The sequence below is a fragment of the Monodon monoceros genome, unplaced genomic scaffold, assembly GCF_005190385.1.
Source record: "Monodon monoceros isolate NGI ecotype Baffin Bay Population unplaced genomic scaffold, NGI_Narwhal_1 Super_Scaffold_10, whole genome shotgun sequence".
In the NCBI taxonomy this organism is placed as follows: Eukaryota; Metazoa; Chordata; class Mammalia; order Artiodactyla; family Monodontidae; genus Monodon; species Monodon monoceros.
The window spans coordinates 38841987-38856103 of NW_021703766.1; positions in this window are offsets into that span (position 1 = coordinate 38841987).

A 14117-nucleotide genomic window follows, 5' to 3' on the forward strand; every position below is an offset into this window, starting at 1 on the left:
TAACTGCTGACTCTGGGGCCACCTCCTCGGACCATTCGCTGTTTGATTTGTATTTACTTTTCACAAGAAGAGAGCTTGATGGGGTTGTTTCCACCCATTGCCTCCCAGTGGGTGTCGCTTCCCCAAGCCCTGTCAGACTGTGGTTGGTGCTCAGGGACTCTGCAGTGTCCCTTGTCTTTTGAGCCCTGTGGTGAGGGCTGAGGCTGGCTCCACCCACAATTCACCAGGCTAGCAAGCAAACAGTACAAGATGCTTTTTGGATTATGTTTCCTCAAGAGGTTACTCCAGCGGTCCTCCAACAACTTCCCCATAGTCACTCTTACTCTCTTTTGGCTATTTTCCACACTGAAGCCAGCAAACCTTTTAAAAATGAAAATCTGATCATGTCACTCTTCTGTTAAACCTGTTAATGGCTTCCCATTTCCCTTAGGACAAAGCTTAACCTGGCCAGTTAGGTTCTTCATGATCCCGGCCCAGCCCAGCTTCATTTCAAGCCACTCTCCCCTCCCACTCCACTGTTCAGGAGCTCTGCCTTTGAGCTCCTTCCCAACTCTGGATCTCTCACACTTGGCTGTTTCCATCTCTCCCTCTAATTCTCTCTCACCCAGCTTTTCACCTGGCTCTCTCCACACCATTTCTGTCTTTCCTCTGGAAAGTTCTCCCAGACTGGTTGCAGCAGTCACACCATTGCCAAACCCTTGCTTTTTCTTCAAAGTCCTTGTCAAAAGTCTACCCAGACATTGACTAAACAGTCAGACAAAAAAGAAATGTTTTCTTAACATGGATGTGAGTCCCATGACAACTGTACCATGTCTTATTCACATCAGTGTCTCCAGGGCTGGTTCAATGGTATTCAACAAACATTTCTCTAGTGAATGAATGAAAGAATGAATGAATGTTTCTTGTCTTCCCCCATAAATTTTTTGTCTTTTTTTTTTTAACATTTTTATTGGAGTATAATTGCTTTACAATGGTGTGTTAGTTTCTACTTTATAACAAAGTGAATCAGTTATACATATACATATGTCCCCATATCTCTTCCCTCTTGCATCTCCCTCCCTCCCACCCTCCCTATCTCACCCCTCGAGGTGGTCACAAAGCACCGAGCTCATCTCCCTGTGCTATGCGGCTGCTTCCCACTAGCTATCTATTTCACATTTGGTAGTGTGTATATGTCCATGCCACTCTCTCACTTTGTTCCAGCTTACCCTTCCTCCTCCCCGTATCCTCAAGTCCATTCCCTAGTAGGTTTGTGTCTTTATTCCCGTCTTGCCCCTAGGCTCTTTATGACCTTTTTTTCTTCTTTTTTGTAGATTCCATATATATGTTAGCATATGGTATTTGTTTTTCTCTTTCTTCAGAGTGACTTACTTCGCTCTGTATGACAGACTCTACGTCCATCCACTTTACTACAAATAACTCAATTTCGTTTCTTTTTTTGGCTGAGTAATATTCCATTGTATATATGTGCCACACCTTCTTTATCTGTTCCTCTGTTGATGGACACTTAGGTTGCTTCCATGTCCTGGCTATTGTAAATAGAGCTGCAATGAACATTTTGGTACATGACTCTTTTTGAATTTTGGTTTTCTCAGGGTATATGCCCAGTAGTGGGATTGCTGGGTCATATGGTAGTTCTATTTGTAGTTTTTTAAGGAACCTCCATACTGTTCTCCATAGTAGTTCTATCAATTTACATTCCCACCAACAGTGCAAAGTGTTCCCTTTTCTCCACACCCTCTCCAGCATTTATTGTTTGTAGATTTTTTGATGATGGCCATTCTGACTGGTGTGAGGTGATACCTCATTGTAGTTTTGATTTGCATTTCTCTAATGATTAACGATGTTGAGCATTCTTTCATGTGTTTGTTGGCAATCTGTATATCTTCTTTGGAGAAATGTCTATTTAGGTCTTTTGCCCATTTTTGGATTTGGTTGTTTGTTTTTTTGATATTGAGCTGCATGAGCTGCTTGTAAATTTTGGAGATTAATCCTTTGTCAGTTGCTTCATTTGCAAATATTTTCTCCCATTCTGAGGGTTGTCTTTTGGTCTTGTTTATGGTTTCCTTTGCTGTGCAAAAGCTTTGAAGTTTCATTAGGTCCCATTTGTTTATTTTTATTTTTATTTCCATTTCTCTAGGAGGTGGGTCAAAAAGGATCTTGCTGTGATTTATGTCATAGAGTGTTCTGCCTATGTTTTCTTCTAAGAGTTTGATTGTGTCTGGCCTTACATTTAGGTCTTTAATCCATTTTGAGTTTATTTTTGTGTATGGTGTTATGGAGTGTTCTAATTTCATTCTTTTACCTGTAGCCGTCTAGTTTTCCCAGCACCATTTATTGAATAGGCTGTCTTTTCTCCACTGCATATGCTTGCCTCCTTTATCAAAGATAAGGTGACTATATGTGTGTGGGTTTACCTCTGGGCTTTATATACTGTTCCATTGATCTATATTTCTGTTTTTGTGCCAGTAGCATACTGTCTTGATTACTGTAGCTTTGTAGTATAGTCTGAAGTCAGGGAGCCTGATCCCTCCAGTTCCGTTTTTCTTTCTCAAGATTGCTTTGGCTATTCGTTCCCCCATAAATTTTAAGATCCATTTGTGCTGAGATTGTTTCTTAACATTCTCATCTCTGCCTAGGGCACCTTGCCCAGGTCTGTCTGGCTGACTCACTGGTCAAATCCAGAAGCTTGATATCATTAGCACTATCCCCCAGTCCTCCTAGAAGTACTTGAAGGGGTAGAATGCTGCAAGTGCTCATTCTGAGATCTATTGAGGAAGTCTTAGAAGGGTAACACTTTGTTTGCTGTTTATTTGACATATAGAGTTCTATCCAGTAGGATTGTGGCAAACATTTTTGGTTGCCTAACCAACAGCTATTGCCCACTTCCTTCCTGCTGTCAGGGACTATGTTTGTTTCTATACCCAGCCCCTCATGTAATCATGTTACATGTTTTTAACAGAATAAAGTTATCCCAGCTCCAGAGAAAAATCTCAGTTGGTAAACTAACAGTTCTCAAAGTGTGGTCTACAAAACCCCTGAGGTCCCAGAGACCCTTTGAGGGAGTTCTTAAGGTCAAAATTATTTTCATGATAATACTAAGACATTATTTGCTTTTTTCCATGCTGACATTTGTTCTGATGGTAGAAACAATGATGAGTAAAACTCCTGGTGCCTTAGCAAGAATAAAAGCAGTGGCACCAAACTGTACTAGTAGATATTGTGTACTTCACTGCCAATACTCACAGTAAAGGAAAGGAGAGAAGGAAGGAAGGAAGGAAGGAAGGAAGGAAGGTAGGGAGGGAGGGAGGGAGGGAGGAAGGAAAGAAAGAAAGAAGGAAAGAAGGAAGGAAGGAATTCATTTTATTTGAGAATATCCTTGATAAGACAGTAAAAATTATGTGTTTTTAAAAATTAAATCTCTACTCTTAAGTACATGCCATTTTATTATTCTGACTGAAGAAATGGAAAGTTTGCATCAATCCCTGCTGTTGCTTACCAAAGTGCAATGAACATGGACAACTCAAGGTAATGCCCTTGGGTAACAGTTTGAGTTGTAAGCTAAACAAGCTGGCTTTTTTCACGGAACACCATTTTCACTTTATAGAATGTCTGACCAACTATGGTAATTCTGACATGGGTATTTGACAGATATTCTCTCAAAAAATGAACAAGGGAAAACAGCTAACAGTATTTGTTACCAATGATGAAATGTAAACTTTCAAACAAATGTTACAATTTTTAGAAAGGTTGTATTTGCCACTATAAGCTTGACAGCTTCCCAGTATTTTAAGAATTTTCTGATGAGATCAGTGGAGATATTAAGGAATATAATTTTTCAATTTTGTACAATAAAACCTGTTAACATTAGAAGATCTGCATAATTCAGTGAACCGATATTTTCCAAATGATCAATGCATGGCATTACAAAATAATGCCTGGGTTCAAATCCATTAGAAAAGTAAGAGTAGACCGATGGATATTAATGTAATAGAATATGAAAAGTTCTTTGATGTGGCTTCAGAGTCCACACTGCACTTAATCTTTAAAGTGCTACCACTTGTTGAGTTTTCATAAAGTATCAAAGAAGAATATCCACAATTATCTGAAGAGATTATTAAAATATTCCTCCCTTTTGCAACTACATATCTGTGTGAGGCCAGATTTCTTCACATACTTCAACCAAACAACATATCCCAATACACTTAATGTAAAAGCAGACATGAGAATCCAGCTGTCTTCTACTGAGCCAGGCATTAAAAATTGTACAGAAATATAAAATAATTTAAAATAATCTTCTCACTATTTTTTTTCATTTTGGAAAATATAGTTATTCTTCATAACTCTATGCTATTTATGTTAAGATATAATGGGTTTTTTTTGTAAGGAATTAATATTTTAAATTTTCTTGGTTTTTAACAGGATATATACTGATAGATATTATCTGTGTAAACAAAAGCTTGAAAACCTCTGGTCAGGGCTAACCCTCGTGGTTCTATTTTGCTTCCTGGTGATTGCTTTAGTCATGGGCCTGTAATGAGATACGAAAGAAATTCTGCTAAGAGGAAAGGTCGTGTTACTTTTAAAGTGTGTGAAAAGAAAGGATGGTCTCTTTTCCTCTACTGACCATTTTTAGGTGTTCATGTGACAGCTAGAAGTAAGGCAGACTTCGTGTTCGGGTGTCAGCTGATGCAGAGAAGGAAAGAAAATCGCTTGGATCCTGGTCGACACAGTTGAGCTGTAGGATTAACCAGCCCTGGAGATGTCTTGGCCTTAGGCTTGTTGATAACTGAGAAAACAGGGTTCTTCTACTGCTTAAGCCATTTGCGTGAGGTTTCCATTCACTTAATAGAGAAGAGCATTCTGATACAAGAATTCCCCCCAAACTTTAAACATATAAAGTAACTCACAGCCAGGATGAAAGTCTCTTTTTTTCTTTTTGACTTTTTTCATTACAGAGCTCAAATTCACATCTGCCTCAAAGATCATTAGGACTATATGCCCAATTTCTTGGTTTTATATATTGCAGGTCCTATGTGGGTATATGAGTTTCCCTCCTCCATATAAAAGAGGTGAATGTTATAGACAACAAAAAATTGCCAGGTTCTAGGCCACATTTCCCCCAAAGAGTCGTTTCCATCTATTAGGCACATAATGCATGTTTTCAAAAAGAACCTGTTGTAAATACATATTTGTTTAGATGAATTGCAGCACAGAAGAGAATCTCTGGGGGAGATAGTATGTATTTTACAACCTGCCAAAAAAGACCCTGTGAAAGGTAAAACAGGACAACCAGAAGGGCATAGAACCCCTCTCCCTGCTGTTGACAGCTGCCGTGGCTGGCCTGACATTCAGACACCTCGACCTCTGAGGCTGCTGAGGTCCGGGAACCATTGTCTCACTGAGCTTCAGGAACCATTCAGGCTAAATGTGGGATCTGAGGAGAGATGATGCAGCAAGTCATCCAGCGGAGGGGCTCCAGGCACAGTTCTTAAGCCCTGATCCCTCAGGTGAAGCTGGGTTTGCTTTTCCTGGGTGTGGGGACATGAAGAGAAACAAAGCATACCAACTCATTTGTGCTTGGTTCCAACCACCTCCATCAAATTCAAAGTAGCTCAGGACCTGCTTTTTGGGTGTGAATGAACTGTTCTTATGTCAGACTAGTCCCTGCTATCACAGGTTTAAATAATAGCTACAGCCAAAACCCTGCTGCCTTATACTGAAAGCTGCAAGGGGAAGTAGCATCAGCCTGACAATTAGTACCATTTAGGAGGAATCTTGAGAGAGAGAAGCAGCATGCCTCATACTAAATTTCAGCCCTAGAGAAGCATGGGGATGCTCTTCTACCTTCATTCTGCAGTTGTACTATTTCCTTCCTGTGTGTTTTACCAGGCTACATCATCTTTTGTGTACAAATAGAATCTCCCACAACCCCTCCCATAAGGATAATTACTCAGGTGATGATATGCACTTCCTATGGCATCACATCAGGAGGAAGGGGACGTCAATTTGTTCCATTAATTAGTGATGCTAAGGCTGTTCACCAGGTTAAGGTGGTGACTGCTGAGTCTCTCTATTAAAGAAACGCCCTGTGCTTTTTGTAATTAGTAAAGAGTCTGTGCACGCGTACTTGGGAATCATGTACATGTCCCATTTCCTAAGGATTTTTCAACCAAAGATTTTAGAACAATCCATGACTGAGTCAGTTATTACATTTGTGTTTGCAAAATAGTGATTCTCTAATTCAGTCATTACTTCTACAATTATTAGCTGGTGTTGATATGTAAATAATCTATCACCACGGATTCTTTTTTTCATCAGTATGCTATAATCCATTACCATCATTCTTTTTGATGCCCAGATTGTGTCAACTTTGACCAGTAGGAAACCCTTCATCTTCTAGAACTTTCTTGCTTTCTGTCACAAGCTGTTCCAGCTTCAGCTTTCCTCTTCCTGCTCCAGACCTAGAATCAGCCATTTCTCCCAGGAGCCCTCGTTCCATGTAGTGAAGAAGGGTGTTTGGAAACCAAGATCGGACTTCTGGATGTTCTCCTTGCTAGTGGAGGGTCATTGCTTCTAGGCCATTTCAATGGACAGAGCTAGAAAATGTAGTGTTTCTTTCTTATTTATTTTCTTTCTTTAACAAACTCATGAGTTCATGCTGATCCCTTCAAATCAATTCCAATACAACAGTCATTTTCCTCACTTTCCCCTAGCCCACATTAGCATCTCCTTTCTCAGTGAAAATTCGAGTTCCCAGGAACACTAGTATATTTACATTTTTGCTCTGAGCTACCAGTGTACACACAATAATTTCAGAATTACTGATTATTGATGCCACAGCTGACACCAACCTGCTAACTAAAGTTCAAAATATCGTTGCAGTAGGCTTGCGTCTTTGTAGTTGTCTTACCAATATGTTTAACCTAAATCCAATCATGAGGAAATGTTAGAAAAATCTAAATTTGGCGATGTTTCACAGGATAACTGGCTTGGATTCTTCAAAAGTGTCAGTGCTATTAAAGTAAGAAAAAAAAAAGGTGGGAGAAGTGTTATATAAGTTACAGAGACAAATGCAAATGTAAGGTCCTTGAGTGGACCCTGAAAAATAAAAAGCCACAAGGGCTATTTTTAGGACAAATGGGTAAATATAAATATGGGCTATATATTACAAAATATTACCATATTCAGTGTCTTGGGTTTGATAATGGTGCTATGGGTGTGTGTTGCATATATGGGGCAAGCCTGCTTTGGTGCACATGACTGAGTCATCAATAATACTTATTGCTTTCTCCATCTTCCTTTTAAAGATACACATGATGAGAAATAAAGAAATATAATTTCTACTTTATAACTCATAGCTTCATACTTTAAACTTTTGATGTTTTAAACTATGTCTAGTCCATTCCTCAAACTATCCATGAACCTCACTGACTATCTTGCTCATCTCTAGATGATCTATCAATTTGGTTCATTTAAAACAAATCCATGTGTTCTGTTTTCAAAGTGTCTTGTTTCACCTCCCCACCCTCAGACGTTCAATCCTTTAAAAAATATCTTGTGTTAAATATCATTTAAACAAGTTTTAGATAATGCCTTTAAAATTGACATTCCACTTCTCAAAGTTGGTGCTCTAGCACACCTGTTTATTGTTTCTCTTTACTTTTATTCCTAACCTGCAGCTTTCTTATCTGCTTGGTAATTTTGGATTGTGAGCCCATTGTCATGGAGCCTGGTTTCACCTGTCAGAAATCCAAGTGGACCGTGTTATGGGGTCATCTTCCTGCAGAGATTTTTCTGTCCTTTGCCTCTTCTGATGCTCCAGGATTATCACCAGCCCAAGACAAATTTTATACTAATTTTTGGGCACTGAAATTTTTCTTGACCCTTTAGAGGTTGCAAATTCAAACCCTAAATAGTTTTAGGCTGGGATTTTGAGTTCTCAAGCAACTGTTTAGACCCAGACCATTGAGAAGGCTTCTACCTCCTTTTCCCATGATGGTCTGAATTTTTTCACAGAGCCTCCCATTTCACTGAGGGTGCAGCTTTTTCAGGGTCCTTTCTTGAGGGAGGCATCATGTTCCAATTCCTCTCCACACTGGCTAAGGCTCCATCTTCAGTCTCCACATAGCCTTTAAAACCCCAGCCCCGGATTGTCCCAAGGAGTGTTGTTACTGGCTGAATGATATCCATTTAAAAAAGATATGTTGAAGCCCAAACTCCAGCACCTGAAAAATGGGACCTTATTTGGAAGAAGTGTCTTTACAGAGGAAATCAAGTTAAAATACATCATGAGGGTGGGCCCTAATCTGACTGGTGTCCTTGTAAAAAGGGGAAATCTGGACACAGAGATACACATGCACAGAGGGAAGGCAATGGGAAGACACACAGGGAAAACACAATGTGAAGACAGAGGATGGAGCTGAGACAGGCTGAGACCTGGGGACCTGGGACCCTTTGCTGCAGTGCTTGCACCTGGACAAACGTCTCCTGGAGCAACAAAATACAAAGAAAGTATAAGGGACTAAAAATGACTGCATGCATGTACAGTTGGGGCAAATTATGGACAAGAGACAAAAAAGACCAAAAAAACCCCACTGCCACTTTTGAAGAGCTGGAAGAAAAAACAAAGTGTCAGGAGCAAAAGCACAGGGCACTCGCTATCACCAAAGGGGTGGGCAAACTAGCTAAGGCGCCCCTCTGGCCTGACCCCTAAGCATACCTCTACCCTCACCCCATATAAGGTACCAGCTGGCCCCCCCCCCCCCCCCCCCCCCCCCCCCCAGGCTTGGGGAGCGAGCAAGGGAACCTGTTACTTGTCTTTGCTTCCTCAGCAGGGGCCCCCATAAAGCCTTGCCTGAATTTCTTGTCTGGCCTCTTATCAGTTTATATTGATTAAGGAAGGCCAAGAACCCTGGTCGGTATCAGACTTCCCCTATCCCTGCCCACACCCCTAAGGTGGCCACAACAATAGCGCTGTGCTTACCACTCTTGTTGTCAGTTCCCTCTTCACTTCTGACCCTTGAGGATTTCCTTTCTTCAAGCTCAGTTTTGTATGTTTAATATTTTTTGGTTGTTAACTCTTATCCAATGTCTCTCTTCCTGTATAGTGAGAGAGATGTCATGCTACCTGAAGTTCTCCATCAGCCCCCCATTGTTGACCTTTTGGGCTGCTGGGAACCTCAGGGAATACGACATTCCCAGACATTCCCAGGATGAATTCTTCCCACTAGTGCAATCCGGAGCCTCCCCCAAGCGTAGAGCCTAGAGCGTGTTGCGCTGTGCTTGGAAGTGGCCTGGAAGTGACTGTGAACACCAGGCTGACAGGCCAGGTGAGTAATGTAAATGAATAAAAAACCCCAGCTGGGTGTAAACCATACCAATTATTTTGAAACCCTCAGACTTCATGGCATAGCTTTTATTTTTCCACTTTGGTAGCAACCTGGGTATCACTTTCTTTTTAATTCTACTCTAAGGAGAACCGTCATGCAGACTTAATGCTAAGTGGCAACTGCCCCCAAGGTCCTGAGAGGCGGAGACCCTGGTGAAATAGGATGCCTCCATCGAAGGGACAGCTGTCACTCGGCGCCAGCTGAGTTTTGTGAAGTATTGTCAGGTCTCTATATCTTTCAAAATAAAAAAAGGAGTTTGGGTCTTTTTGTGAAATTTCCTGATTTTAAAATGTTGGCACTATGAAAGAATTCAAAAGTTAAAAAAATGTTTTCTGGTCAAAAAAATATAGTCATATATTTCATTAGTTTACTAAATATGATTTGATGATTGCTTTTTCAAAATTTCTAGTTACATGACTTTTCTGAGAAAGAAAACCATTCTATAAAACAATAATAGACATTTACAGTTTTCTTGAAACCTCTTTGTTACAATGTGTACATTTCTCGGTGGAAAGGCAAATTCTAGATGATGGCATTTTTCTTAGTATTTTATTTACTTTTTTAAATACAGAGAAGCTTTCGACTCCAAAGCTGTGTTTTCCTTTAAGGAAAATGATGAAGAATAAAATTAATTAGAAACAGACGTTGCTTGACCCCCAAGTTCTGAAAACAGACAGAATACTCAAGGTCAACACTGAAACTCCGAGTTTAATTTATTCTGTTGTTTTTTATCCTTCTCCCTCCCAAGACCATTCCATATTTTGTTAGTTTCTGTCAGAGAAATATAGCTTCATTTGATCTGCCTCTTTGCTAGGGTGTTGTAGGTAATTGTGATTCTGAGGAGGCCATTTCAGAGATGCACCTGCTAGGTGCCTTGTACTGCACATCAGAGTGGCCTGGACATTTTGTTGTTATTGTTTTGAGTGATAGGAGAGCCGACTTATCCTTGAATCTGAGGGACCAGCATGCCTCTAAGAAGACAGCTACTCGGACAAACCTTAACAAAATGCTTGGGTCGTTTGGTGTCTCAGATCCAGGTCTGTCCACTTGTCCCCTACTGCAGAGGGGAGAGGTGGGGCCAGTGACAGCATGGAGAGACTATATCTGGTATTTTTGTGCCACTTGCATTTCTTATGGGTCAAAAGGAAGCTGAGAGTTCTGTATGGGCCACCCACTTGACCCATCCAGCCCCTCAGATGTGATATCGACACTGCTCGCCTATCTCATTGTCTGTTTTGGGGCAGTGCCTCAGATATATTTTGTCTTTCCTAATCACCAAGTGTGGGTTCATCATTTATGAACCTGTTATGCCATTTTGGAGTTTCTCCATGTTTTCAGACTGAACTGCCCCTCCAGGCTGAGAGTTTCATAATCCCTTCCTTTTCAGTGAAAGTCTTTCATATTCAATACTGAATACCTGAGGTCTCTTAGCATCTTTGCCCACAGCCTCCATGGCCAGTTAGCCTGCAGGATCTGCTACTCTGTGAAGTGGCTGTGTGGATGCTAATTGTTGGTGAAGAGTATGTTTTCAAATGTGTGTGCTTTCTTTTCTATTCCCATTCATCTTCTATATTAAACTTCTCTGGTACCTACTGACCCCTCCCTGGCTCTCAGTCTGTCTACTCTCTCACACCATCATTCTCATAATTCAGCTAGAGTGATCTTTCTAAAATAAAATTTGACCATGTCACAACCATGATGAAACTCTTTGCTGACTCCATTACATAGAGAACAAAAGCCAAGACCTACAGCATGGCACTAAAAGGCCTTAATAATCTCTTACCTAATTTACCAAACTTTTCTCTTGGCCAATGCCTCCATTAAGGTTGCATCAAACTATTCTCTGTCCTCCAGGTAAAAGTAACGTGTTGGACAAGAGCCAACTTGTCCACTTTATAAAAGGTGTCTTTATATACCCAACACCATAGCTTTAAAGCATAAAAAGTAATAGAAAATAGGAAGAATGTAATAAATCCTCACTTATACTGGAAGATATTTGCCTGACCTCTCTCAGAACTCAATAAATTAAGAGCACAGAGGTTAAAGGAAAAATGAGTTAGTTATAGAAGAGCTATATGTATATATATATATTCATACACTTTTTCTAAGCAAATAGAAAACTCACACTATTTTAAAACACACATGAAATATTTATAAAATTTACCATGTATTAAGTCACAAAGGAAATTTCTATAAATCTCTCAAGTCAGAAATCATAGGGGTCATAAAGACAGATCACATTAAAAATCCAGACTTCTAAAATAACCCTTGAGTTAAAGAGGTTAAAATAAAACCATAAATTCATGATGACAAGCCACATTTATATTTTTTTAAAAACAAATGACAACCACAAGAACCTTCAAACAAGTAAGAAAACTTCTTATCCCAATATAAAGGTTAAGAAATCCAAATTAATGATGTAAAATTAGAACTATTTTATTTGATTTTGTTAAGAGATTAGACAAGACACCCATTGAAATCTCAGCCACTAAATACAGAAATAAAATTGAGCAGATAAAATATTGTAATAGAAGAAACAAAATTATCACTATTCATAGCTAATATGTTTGCATACCTCACATATCTAAGTAAATTTCTTAGAATTATTATTTGAAGGTAGTTCAATACAAGATAAATAAACAAAAATAGCATTTCTAAACAACAACTAGGAAGTACACTGTGAAAATATCCTGTTTGATATAACCTCTGGAGATAAAGTTAACAGAAAGTGTGCGGGACTTGTATAAATAAAACTATAAAAGTTTATAAAGGACATGAAAGAGATTATATAACTGAAGTGTCCTCATAGATAGGAAGATTCAATAATGTCAGATCTCCCCAAATAAACTGTCTATTCAATATTTAATGATCTCCTGTCTTGAGCTGGGGGCTTTTTCCCCAGGAAGCAAGTCTGAGACCAAGACTTACCTGCAGAGAGTTTATTTTACAAAATTATATAGCAGGTTCTGGAATAAAGGGGGTTGCTGAGGGGTGTGTTTAGGGCACAATGATCACTGGCAAATATCCAAACCAAATCTCAGTAAAGGATTTAAAGAAAAAATGTGATAAGCAGATTCTAAAATCACATGGGAGAGACACTGCAGAGGAATCATGAAGACAGTTTTGAAAAAAGAAAATTTGTGTGGAGGACTAATTTCTCCACCAAATTTCCACACAACCCAAGTGTATAGCAATTACAACTGTGTGGTCTTAGGAAAGAAAGAGATCAATGGGATAAACTAAAGAGGGAAGAAATAGAATCATGAAATTGAGAGTTGAATTTATGACAAAGGCAGCACTCTGGTTTGGAGGGGAAAGAATGGTCCAATTAACCAATGATGAAGATGGTTGGCTATTCATTTGGAAAATTAGACCTCTAGTTCATAATACACAAAATTTCAACATTGATCAAAGAGTTCATAAAAATAATTATAAAATAATTAAAAGGAAATATAAAAAGTATACCTCAATAAAATATGAAGTCCAGAGTCTCTAAACAAATAGGTTGTCATATTTGACTACATTAAAACAAAGGTCTTCTGAGCAAGAGACAAATGATGTACTGGGAGAAATATCTATAACATATATAACAAAGAATTACTATCTAAATTTTGTAATACACTTCTTGAAATCTGTAAGAAAATAAAAATAACTCAATAGAAAATTAGACAAAGAAGATAACTGTACAATTCAGAGAACAGGAAATACAATTAGCCAATAAATAGATTTTAAAACATTCAAACTTTCTAATAAACAGAGAAATCCAAATGAAAACAAGATTATCTCTTTTTATACCTTAGAAAATTAAAATTTTCAATGACTGATGTATCCAGATCACGCAAAGATGTAAAAAATAATACCATGCCGTCTACCATCAACTAGTCCTTTTAAAAGGGCAATTTGGTGAAGGCATCTGAATTTAAATGTACATACCCTTCAAACAAGTAATTTTAATTCTAGAACTCTAGTTTATAGAAACATTTCCATGAGTGTTCAAAAACTTATGTACAAGATTGTACAACAAAGTCTTATTTGTAATAATGAAAAAAATTAGAAGAACCTTATTTTATAATAAATTATGGTATGCCCATACTATAGAATACTAAACAGCTGTTAAAAAGAGTAATGTGCTTTAGTTTTGAAAGATCTTTGAAAAGAATTAAATGAAAAATAGGGTACAGGATAATATCTAAAACATATCTTCACTTATGTGAAAATCCATACATATAAAAATATATATGTATTACATAGAAGTATATTATATATGAATTGATATTATTTATTAATATTGATATATAAATATTAATATACAATATACTTCTATATAATACATATATATGTTTTATATGTATGGAAATGGATAAAAATTGACTAGAAAAATGTACATCTAATTGTTTCAAGTGCTTACATTTGGGGGGGTGGTTTTTAGGGTGGGTATATTTGGGATTCACACATTTATTCTATGTATATCAGTGATACTTGAATTTTTTACAGTTTTATGTTGATGTATTATTGAGATAAAATTTTAAAATAAAGGTGTACAATTTTATTATAAATATCATTTTTTTTCCCACCTTCACTAAATAAATGCTGAACAAATATTTAAATATATCAGTGTGAAGGGATCCTTAATTATTGACTTGCTGAGGGCACCTGTGTGTCTCCATCTGCCCTTCTCCCATCTGAGTGCCTCCAGGTGGGACAGGAGAGATGTATGAGGGCAGA